Source organism: Limulus polyphemus, unplaced genomic scaffold (assembly GCF_000517525.1).
Source record: "Limulus polyphemus unplaced genomic scaffold, Limulus_polyphemus-2.1.2 Scaffold1129, whole genome shotgun sequence".
Taxonomy (NCBI): Eukaryota; Metazoa; Arthropoda; class Merostomata; order Xiphosura; family Limulidae; genus Limulus; species Limulus polyphemus.
In genome coordinates this window covers 180,307-192,855 of record NW_013666739.1, presented here as the reverse complement: position 1 = coordinate 192,855, position 12,549 = coordinate 180,307, and the positions used below count along the sequence as shown (strand labels likewise).

At 31.9% G+C, this 12,549-nt stretch overlaps 1 long non-coding RNA gene across 1 annotated transcript in view; it reads left to right on the top strand.

Moving 5' to 3' along the window:
- Positions 1 to 6,591, top strand: part of LOC111086477 — a 41,834-nt gene extending 35,243 nt beyond the window's left edge. The window contains exons 3-4 of the long non-coding RNA XR_002611192.1: positions 288 to 388; positions 1,217 to 6,591. This is a non-coding gene — a long non-coding RNA (uncharacterized LOC111086477). The remainder of the gene's footprint in view (positions 1 to 287; positions 389 to 1,216) is intronic.
- Positions 6,592 to 12,549: the final 5,958 nt, after the last annotated feature.

Below are 12,549 nucleotides of genomic sequence, written 5' to 3'. Positions count from 1 at the left end.
AAAAGGCCTCTTAGATAATTGCGCCCCTAGTTAGATAGCTCACTGTCATGGTTACCGCTCCAAAAAATAGAATATCATATGAGTTATATAACCACATGGAATTTCTGATAGTTAATAAGAATCATTATAGGTTGCTGAAATTAAATTGTGGCAATATTTTAGTTTTGTTTCAAGTTTGAACAAATTCTCTTGCCATATTTACTGTTATGTTATTTGATGTTAAATATTCAGCTCATCAGTATAGGAGAATATAATGGTAATATTCTCATTCATTCTTTTACCTTCAGTACGAAGACTGTTGACCTGAGAGGTTCATCCGTTTACTCCTGAGTGTCCGATGTTGACAATGACGTGAATAATTCAGGATATTTTACCAGTCACATATAAGGTAATGCTCCTTATATTTCATTAATAAATGAAAATTCTAAATTCGGTTGTGCTTTAGTTATTCGTCTGTGTATAAACCAACTTCAAACTATTTACAACTGTATTTCAAGACCAAGAAAAATACACGTGTTAAAAGATTAAATCAACTAAAATAATTCATTATTAGATCTAACAAGATTTTGGTTTTGTGTTATTCCTGACAAAACTTTCTACACCTTTACCGTAGGGTTCTTTGATATTATGATGTTAACTATAAATATCTTCTGTTCAAATAAATCAATGGGTTCAAGCCTTCAGTAATTACTTTCTATCCAAACAAACTAATGAAATCAAGCCTTCAGTAATTACTTTCTATCCAAATAAACTAATGAGTTCAAGCCTTCAGTAATTACTTTCTATCCAAACAAACTAATGAGTTCAAGCCTTCAGTAATTACTTTCTATCCAAACAAACTAATGAGTTCAAGCCTTCAATAATTACTTTCTATCCAAACAAACTAACGAGTTCAAGTCTTCAATAATTACTTTCTATCCTTAGTCTATATCTATCCTAAAGTAAACCTAGGCTATATAAACTATAGGCCATATAAGCTGAGTATTCGGAACATGGTACACTATTAATAGTAACGAAACAAACATGAAATGAGATTCTATTTACACACCACAACGTGTTGTTACAACTAGCTCTGTTTACACACTTCTAATCCTTGTTACAACTGGTTCTATATCTATCCTATATCTAAAGTAATTTTGTGTTTTCTATTTCTGCTTCCTGTCTGCTTCCGCCAGTTTTCATTTTCATATTAATTTTTTGTTTTTGTTTTTTATAGAGTTCTCAAACTGAAGATTGGATCCCTTGTCGTTCATTGGCTTTCAGTATGAAGATTGTTGAAGTAAGAGACTCATCCGCTTTCACCTAAATTCCCCAGGCTGCCACTAACCTGAATAATTCAGATTCCACTTTCAGTTAGATATGCGTTAATGTTGCGCTTATTTTATAAACAGGTGCTAATTATAAGCTCTGTTACATTTCATCGATTTTTTTGTTTGCACCTATTTATTATAATCCCGAGAAAAGTACGTCTTGATAAATGAAATGAACTACAGTAACGAAACGTCGTCAGGTGACTCTGCGTAACGTTATCAAACATTATCACTCTCACATGCTACAGTACCACAAAAGCAGCAGCATAGGGTTTCAAAGTAGTATTTTTTCAATATTGTGTGAGTGTGAATAATTGCACATCTTAAGTAACCAGATATATCAATTTCAATAAGCCGGATGCCCATAAAGATGTTTTACAGTAATTAAACATTATTATAATCTAAAACCCATGTGAAGCTATATAAACTGAGTATTCAGAACATGGTACACTATTAATAGTTAATGCATTCAGTAACGAAACAAACATGAAATGAGATTCTATTTACACACTTCAACGTGTTGTTACAACTAGCTCTGTTTACACACTTCTAATCCTTGTTACAACTAGCTCTGTTTACACACTTCTAATCCTTGTTACAACTGGTTCTGTTAACAAATCTATGTATTGATAGTACTGGCTTCATTAACATATCTATGTATTTATACTACTGTCTCTAATAACAAATCACCATGTGATGTTACAATTGGATCTATTAATAAACCTGTGATGTTATTACTGCCTCTATTAACATATCTTTGTGTTGTTACTACTGACACTAATAACAAAACTCCACATTTTGTTACAACTGGCCCTATTAACAAATATCTGTGCTGTTACAACTGGCCCTATTAACAAATCTCTGTGTTGTTAAAAATGGTTCTACTAATAAATCCTGTGTTGTTACTACTGGCTCCATAAACAAATTTATGTGTTGTTACTACTGGCTCCATTAACAAATTTATGTGTTGTTACTACTGGATCTATTAATACATCTCTGTGTTGTTACTACTGACACTAATAACACAACTCCATGTTATGTTACAGTTGGATATATCAACAAAACTCCACATTTTGTTACAACTGGCCCTATTAACAAATATCTGTCTGTTACAACTGGCCCTATTAACAAATCTCTGTGTTGTTAAAAATGGTTCTACTAATAAATCCTGTGTTGTTACTACTGGTTCCATTAACAAATCTGTACTGGTACAACTGGATTTATTAACAAATCTATGGGTTGTTACTATTGGATCTATTAATAAATTTCTGTGTTGTTACTACTGGCTCCATTAACAAATCTATGTGTCGTTACTACTGGATCTATTAAAACATCTCGGTGTTGTTACTACTGACACTAATAACAAAGCTCCATTTTATGTTACAGTTGGATATATCGACAAAACTACACATTTTGTTACAACTGGTTCTGTTAACAAAACTCCACATTTTGTTACAACTGGTTCTGTTGTTACTACTGACACTAATAACAAAGCTCCATTTTATGTTACAGTTGGATATATCGACAAAACTACACATTTTGTTACAACTGGTTCTGTTAACAAAACTCCACATTTTGTTACAACTGGTTCTGTTAACAAAACTCCATTTATTGTTAGAAATAGTTTTATTTATTAAAGGCAAAGGGGTTGTTACAAACTAATTATACAGAAAGAAAATGTACAGACAGTAGTTTCTCTATTTAAACCTCAAACTACATTTGAAAGGTATTTTTGGATTTCAGCTATTTTCACTCATTAGTAATCAATAATGTAATAATGTAATCAATAAGTTAACTCAAATATGGCACTGCCACTCCTGATGTTTATGCATAAATTTCTTTCTACTAGTGTATGTTCCCTTTACGTAAAGGATTCGTAACACGTAACGGTTTCTTTTAAGGTGGCTGAAAAAATGGCTGAACATTCCTGTAATGACTTAATAATAAGAAATAAGAAGAAAGGTTCTCATTTGCAGATTTTTAATATGGTCTTTTTTTTATTTTTAATGACTATAATTATAAGGTTCAGTTGTATCGTCTAATGAGAAAATACTGCTGTAGAGAAAAGAAATTTAAGTTCATAACTTTTTAATTTCTTCAGTATTAAGCTTCACATATTATCCAAAATGAAAAGCAACTAACTTTATTATTTTGTTAGTCACATCAAATGAACGTCTACATTACCTTCATTCATCTGCTCAGAGAAGCCTGTGTACTGACGAAACAGTTAATCTATATTGTAATTGAAATAGTTCCTCTATGTTATGCTAAACTAGCTACTTTGTATTCTACTGAAATACTTAGGCTATATTCTAATGATATAATTACTATATATATTCTGATTGAATATTTTTCTGTACATTTTCATGGAATATTTATTTTATATTCTGATAAAATAGATGCCCTATATTCCAATAGAATAGATACGCTATATTCTGATGAATGTTTATGGAATATTTATCTTATATTCTGATAAAACAGTCACTAATATGCTGATGAAATAGTTACTCCATATTCTGATATCAGAAACGCAGCAACTGTAAACGGAACACATGGCTGTTCAAACAATGGAATACTTAATTAAATTGGCTGACGTTAGATTTGCGTATGTATTGATTTATAGTTCTGTGATAAGTTCGTTTCAGACTACGTTCGTGTCGTTTTCCACAGTAGAGTGCTATACCGTTTTAAGCTCCAATCATTTGTTATTTTACACTCTGTTAACAATAACGTTGATTATTTCCACCGTTTATTGCCAGCGATGGTATGTCAGTACTTCTTACCAAGGAAGGCACTGTTATATGTTATCTAGAGTAAAGAAAATCTTCTTAGAAAATTTTAAGTGGACTATTTTAATAACTTAAACTTACATAAATAACATAACTTGTCTGCGAATAAAATATCGAATTTAAACCAATAAGATCATAAACTTAATGTATTTTGTCTGTGGTTGTGAAACCCTAAAAACCATTTTCTATAAGGTAAAATACAAAGATGTGCAATTCTTGACATCTGTGATATATTTTACGACGATGTTGTTATTTGAGTCAATAAATCATTTGAGCTCCGTGTGAGGTAAACACAATATTGTTTGTGTCAATATGAATCAAAGCATCCTAGCTCCGTTTCCTCTTCTTATAAAGTAAATTTATTTGTTATGAATTGTTTTTACTTTTTAAATAATAGGAAACTTAAAATCTAAGGAGATTAATCACTGTTTAGAAAGTGCTTGAAATTCCTATCAGTTTTTATTCTTCATGTTCTAACGCTCTTATATTAAAGTTCGTATATTTTTGTTGCTGGAAATTAATTATTTTTTTATTAGTCTTCCTTAGGCAAGTAAAATTGTCATAGACAAAACATAATTGACGAATAACAGAATTCTGCCTTATTTACGTAGAGTCACTGAGCAGATTTCGCCTTTAGATTTAATAAAATCTGTTTAAATGCAAGTATGTCACTGAAGATGTTTTTAATAAAGTTGTTTACGTAGATATTCAGAATGATTTAAAAGTCCGTTGATTGGCAAATACTCCAGTAATGAAGAAGTGTAGAAATATAAATGTTAATAGTACAGAATGAGATGTTGTCCTAACCTACGGCAATATCATTAAGTTCGTTCAAAGTTGTCTTTAAGATCGCGCCCTTTGAAACAACTGTAAGTCTGCGGGCTTTTAACGCTTAAAAACGGATTTCGATACTGGCGATGGAAAAAGCGTAGATAGTTCATTGTGTAGCTTTGTGTTTAATAACAAAAAACTTAGTATCAATATACACCATGCACACAAAAATTAATGAAACATTTTAAGCCAAAAATTAACAATTATAGGCGTAAATGTACCCATTTGATCCATATTCAGATGCAAAGTCAAAAGTTTCATAAGCAGGATGTTACAGCTTTGAATATCTCAAAAGATAACAAGTGTTAAAGTACAAGACCCTTGTATAAGGTAAGCGCATAAGCATTGTGCTGTACTTGCTCTCAGGTCATCTAAACAATGGCACAACATTCAGTTGAATAACAGTTTAACATGACCCTATTGTATGAAGAGTATCACCAAATTATATGCCAAATGGTTCCAAAATGAACGTCATCCATCGCATCGAATGATAAGAATTGTTATTAGCTGCTGCGTACTATACGTTCATTTACACATAGATGTGAGCAGACTAAGAACAGCAATTAATAGTAACGACGACGACGCCTTACTGGAATATATCACATTTGAGCAGCACTTTGAACATACCTATTGACTCTTTGCCACCATTTCGTAATACATTTCTAATTGCTGTTGCTATGAAACGATTTTTTTTTTTACTTTTTGCTTAAATGTTTCATTTACTATTGTCTACACCTTTGAAATTCAAACTTGGTAGTGTGTAATACATATTAATAAACGTTTAGAAGTTCAAGACCTTAAAATTAACCTTAAATTACCTCATTAATATTGTCACAAAGTAGCCCACAACATCTCGTTCCACTACACTGATAATTATCTCTGTATACCTCCCCATTTGTAAATTATTTCCTGTCAATAGATTTGTGAAATCACCAGTAAAATAACTTTGAATGTTAACTGGGAAGTTGTAGAAAGTTTACAGTGAAAGTTTTCTAAATAGCTTAAAACAATTATTCTGTTTCTAATAAGAAAGATAATTTACCTAACCAGTTTTTATTCACTAGAAATTTTGTTTTTCATTTAGATAGTTTGATACTGTAATCGGAATACCCTTAGATGTATAAATGTGTATATTAAGTAAGAAACAAAATAGTAAACTAGTGGTTAAAAATAATCAGTTGTGTGAAACACTCATTACTAAACCCGTTGATACCACCAAGATATTAGAATACTGTAACCATTTAATTGTATTGCTTTATTTCAAAGCATCTCATATAAAAACAAAAAGAAACAGAAGGACTGTTAAAGTCCATAAATATATAATAGTACGTTATTATTCTAGCTGAAAGCACCATACGTAAAAGTCCATAGAACAGAAATAAGACTGTTTCTATAATGGGTATTACTTTGTCGTATCTTGTTTTCTTGTTGTTGTTTTTAAATCCAAGTACGTTCAAGAGGTAATAAACAAAAACTTCATTTTATTCTCATAACTTCACAGAAACTTAAACTCTCTAAACAGAAAAGTGAGTTTAAAAGTATATGTTTGATGTTTGAGTAAAGATTGTCTCTGTTTTAATACTGATAAGATAAGTAAGTAATCAAATCAGTGTAGTATGAATTCAAATTTGGAATGTATTTTTTTTCCTGAAATACGTTAATAAAATGACCGCCAGAAGCTTCTCAGAAATAATTAAATCTTAGAAAAATAGATAATTAGACATCTTAATTCATATGGTTTGCCTCCATTTTTTTCTTTATACATAAAAGCATTCAGTCATAGCCACATTTTAACAACAATAACAACCTAACATAAAACTATTGGTTAAAAATTACTTATCCAAGTTACAACAACCTAACACAGAATTCTTGGTTAAAAACTGTACATCCAAGCAAAAACAGTCTATCATAGGTTAAAACTTGGTTAAAATTCTATTTATTAAAGTAACAAAAACCTAACATACAACTCTTGGTTAAAAACTATGTTTATCAAAGTAGAATTATTGGTTAAAACTATGTTTATCAAAGTAGAAACAATATATCATAGAAATCTTGGATAAAATTTCTGTTTAACAAAGTAACAACAACCTATCACAGAACTTTTGGTTAAAAATTCTGTCAAAATAACAAAAGTCTGTCACAGAATTCTTGGTACGAAACTGTTTATCAAAGTAGCTAAAACCTAATAAAAGTTATCTCTTGGTTAGAATATCTGTTTATCAAAACAATAACAACCTAACATAGAACTCTTGGTTAAAAAACACTCTGTCTATCAAAACAATAACAACCTAACATAGAACTCTTGGTTAAAAATCACTCTGTTTATCAAAACAAGAACAACCTAACATAGAAATCTCAGTTTAAAAACACTGTTTATAAAAGCAAGAAAATCCTAACAAAAAATTATTGTTTATAAAAACAGAACAACCTACCGTAGAACCGTTGATTAAAAACTATGTTTAACAAAAAATAACAATTTGACACTCTTTAAAAAAAGATATTATTTTAATTTCAGTCAAGGTTTTGTGCATATATACATGTATATAAAGAGAGAGAGAGAGAGAGCTTTTGGCTTCCCTGCTTGGTGACGTGTGCTGCAGTGAAGTTTTTTGTTTCTACTTGTTTTTCGATTTCCTTCTTTGTTTGTAGTTAAGCGTATATATACTAATTGAGCTATCTGTGATCTGCCTACTGAAGGTATCGAAACCCGATTTTTAGCCTTATAAGCTCTCCAACTGAACGCTGAGCCAACGGGGGATATATATATGTGTGTGTGTGTGTGTGTGTGTTTGTGTACTTCAATGCTCATATCTAAATAGCTTAAATACTTAGAACTAATATGCATGAATAGCTTAAATAAAAAACCACGTCTAATATGCATGAACAGCTTAAACACCCACATCTAACACGCACAAACAGCTAATTATCCACGTTTAACATGCATGAACAGTTTAAATACTCACGTCTGACACACATGAACAGACTTAAATATCTACATCTAGCAAGCATGAACAGACTTAAATACCCTCGTCTAACGTGCAAGAACAGCTTTAATACCCACGACTATCGTTCTTGGAGAGACTTAAATGCTCACATCTAACATATATGAACAGCTTAAATACTTATATCTAATATGCATGAACAGCTTAAATACCCATGTGTAATATGCATGAACAGCTTAAATACCCATGTGTAATATGCATGAACAGCTTAATACCCATGTGTAATATGCATGAACAGCTTAAATACCCATGTGTAATATGCATGAACAGCTTTAATGCCCATGTGTAATATGCATGAACAGCTTTAATACCCATGTGTAATATGCATGAACAGCTTAAATACCCATGTGTAATATGCATGAACTGATTTAATGCCCATATTTAACATGCATGAACAGATTTAGATACTCACAGCTTAAATATCCACATCCAACATGCATGAACGGGCTTAAGTATTCCTATCTCACATGTCTGAATAGCTTAAATACCCACGTCTAACGCGCATGAACAGCTTAAATACCCACATCTAATATTCATGAACAGCTTTAGTACCCACATTTAACATGCATGAACAGATTTTAATACCTACATCTAACATGCATTAACTAGGTACCAAGGTGTTCCTTTTCCAAATTATCTGATAGATATATTGTTATAGTGAGAGGTGTTAACTTCTTATGCTGTGGTATGTTTTCATCAAATTCGTATTAGAAACATTATCCGTTTTCGTGTTTTTCTCAAAAACTTGTTATTATGGTGATTTAGGGCATTAATTAGGCTATTCGTATGTTCAATAAGTCATGTTTAGCTCAAATGCTGAAAAAAACAGCTTTATGTTTAGTTATATGTATATATATATATATATGTGTGTGTGTGTGTTATGTCCAACACTGTAGATGTTAAAATAACACTACACAAATACCACTTTATATTAGAGAACGAAGGACTTTAAAACACATTACTGAACATATCTTAAAATAGTAAAATCAACGGTGCAAATTATCACTCTGTTTTTAGTGTGTATTTTCAAAGTTTATGGTTGATAATATTTTGTGGTTTTTTGTAAAAGTCTCTAGGGTGAGAAAAACTGCAATACTCTGCGCAACAAGTAAAATATGTATCTTGTCAGAGAAACATTTAATGGAAGTAGAAAAACTCTCAGGAAGTATACATCTTGCTATGAAATATCAAAGGAATAACCAAACAAAGATCGTTTATATTACATATCCTATAACATGTCTTAAAAGAGTATAATTAACGGAGTTAACAGAACAAATGTTCACTCTGACAAACTTGCCTGGACTGCGCACTGACAAATATGTTACGACAGGCCTGCATAATTGGAGGATGGATAGCATGAGCTCAAAACTCCTCTAGCGTGTAACCATAACTACAGCGATTAGGAAATGCTAGACGTTTCCATTAACAACAGAGAAGAAGTTCCATTTGAAATAAAACAGAATATGATTTGTTTCTTTTATAATTTTCGCACAAAGCTACACAAAAGGCTACCTGCGCATAATCATCCCTTACTTTGAACTCTGATCAGAGGGAAGACAGTGTCAACAGCACCCACATCCAACTCTTCAGTTATTCTTGTCTAATCAACAGTGGAATTTAACCGACGCTCATATAGCACATATAACTACAAACAGCAGAGCGCATTTTTTACGGCAAAAGGGCACGAATAACGAATCCTCAGGTTCACAGTCTCGTCACACTAACCACTAAGTCCGTAGATAGGTTGGTTCCGGAGTATATTATTAACAAGTTTTAGTTATTTTGAATCGAACAATGACATTTCCAGGCGCCAAAGTGCATAATTTAAACCAACATACAAGATATTTATTTTTGTGTTCACGTAGTGGTATGAATACTTAGTTGGGTTCGGTGTGTGAAAACGTTCGTAACATGTTAATGACTTACCATTAGTATATATACATTGCTTTATGCACCACTGGATATATTAGGGACTGCTTTTATCTGTTTCAAGTTCTAAAGAAGCACGCATTTCAGACAAAGCTTATGAAAATGGAAAAGCTAGTACTTTCGAAGAAATGGTGTAATAAAGGACTCAATATAAGAGAAGTGCGTAGACTTAAAGATTTGTTTCATTTTACTAATTTTTATTTTACATAAAAATAGGTAAACGCTAGAGGATTTGTATGGGAAAAAAACTGAGTTTATTTTTGATTGGTTATTCTCGCTAAGCTACTCGTATGTTATCTGCCCTGGCCGTCACTAATTTTTAAACTGGTAGACTAAAAGAGATATCCCCCGCGTAAAAGCTTATAACACTAAAAAACCGGGTTTCGATACCAGTAATTGGTACAGCACAGATAGCCCATTGTGTAGCATTTGCTTAACAACGGACGAACAAACAAACTAAAGAGAAGGCAGCTATTCCAGGGGTTCTAATTTCTCAGCACAAGGTCCACCAGAGTATCCTTCATCTTGTTTAAGGCTCCCTACCCATAAACCTATAGCTATTGAGTACCTTAACAATACTGTGTATCTTGTTTATTTGCTACGCCCCCCCCCCCGACACTTTCCTGTGGTCTCCAGTTTGGGAACCCCTGTTTGGCTACTCTAATCAAATAATGGGATTTCACTGTCACTCTTTTAACATACCTACAGCACTAAATTACGGAACGCGACTTATCAGGAACAGGACACGAACCATCAGATACACCCAAACACAATAACCAGTAAGCAGCAGCTGGCCTATAGTTTGGATGATATGATGTATTTTATCATAACGCCCGGCATGGCCAGTTGGTTAGGGCGCTCGACTCGCAATATGTGGGTCGCGGGTTCGAATTCCCGTCACACCAAACATGCTCGCCCATTCAGCCGTACGGGCGTTTTAATGTGACGGTCAATCCCACTATTCATTGGTAAAAGAGTGGCACAAGAGTTGGCGGTGTGTGGTGATGACTAGCTTCCTTCTAGTCTTTCAATGCTAAATTAGAAACGGCTAGCGTAGATAGCCCTCGTGTATCTTTGTGCAAAATTTAAAACAAACCAAACTTTATCATAATGTTTATAAAGATCATTTAAACCTTTTCTGCTTGTGGAATAAACAAATTTATAACTTAAAAAAACTTCTTTTAATCTGTAACTGTAACAGTGAATAATAAATATTAAAACAAAAGTAAATGTTAATGTTATGGATTTTGAAACCTCTGTGCCTCCTATATCTTCACATGATGTTCGTATGTTTTAGAAACTTTCTTTGTAAATCTTTATCTATCAACGAAATATTGTTCTTGTTCGTGATTGACTTGGAAATTCGCTTACATCTGGAAATGTTCAAAATCGAATAATAATCCTTGTTAAATTCTTCTAAGAAGTTATTTCTCTGATATTATCCTTCTAAGTTACTTCCAATTACCGAGGTAATTTCATCACAACAAAAGAAAAACATTTTAGAGACAGTTTATAGCTTATTCCACTCACATTTTAATGTTACGAAAACTTTCAATTTTAAGAAGTAACTAGAATCACAATTTAGAGCTTCATCTTACAAAATAGAAGCTTTAACATTCCTTTTTTAAACTGGTGTTAAATTCCAAATAGTATGTTGTAATACGACCTCTAAACATCTGCAAGTCCTTGACTTAATGCAAAATTCTGTATTTAGCATAATCTGGCAACCTTTATAAAATTACATACTTAACATTTCTCACTTAAAGTAAAATTTTATATTCACTGTCGCCTGTGTAATCCTTATAGAAGTACACACCTTATTACATCATATTTAGTTACAGTAATGAAAAAAGGAAAATCAACATTATTAACTTGTCTGTGTGTTTTTGTTTTTTGTCTCTAAACAACTAGATAATTCAAATATATCATCAGGTACAAAATCAACCAGTAGAAATAGCTTGAAATTAACATACTATGAACTTGTACTTTTCTTTAGTAGGAACCTATATGGTTGAAAAAGATGTTCTTTAGATGAATTTTTCAAGTAAACAACATTAAAATTGTTTTCTCTAGATGATTTTTATATGGCCTGAATTTGATATGCAAATGCAACAGTTCAAGTTGTTTAACTAAAATAGTTAAATAAATGCAGACATTCGGTACTTTTCTGTACGAAATAAAACAAATCAAAACATATTGTTACTTATTCAGCGTGTGTTTAAAAAGCATTCTTCTTAAGAAATTAAAACATCACACTAAACATTGTTCAAATTATTCTAAAAACGTACAAGTAGAAGACCAGAAGATTATTTGATAATATCTCAACTACACTACATCTGACACATCCAGTGCCGACGAGAGCTTTCGCATAATGCCATTGCTCAACAGTTCTGATTTATTTACGACAAATAGCACAGGCCTGCGAATTTAAACTTTATAAAAATTGTTTTGGTTTTAATAACGGATTTTCTATAATCCAGCTACGCATATTTCGAAAATAATATTTTTTTTCTATCACGTAAGGATTTTTTTACAAATCGGGAAGAAAAAACTCTTACTTATATCAAATTATTATTTCGTTTACCACAATGAACATTTTTTGTTGTTATGTTTGTTAACAAAAATACAAACAAACTGAAGAAATGGAAGAACATTGATGTCAAACGAATATGCATCCTCATTCATCCT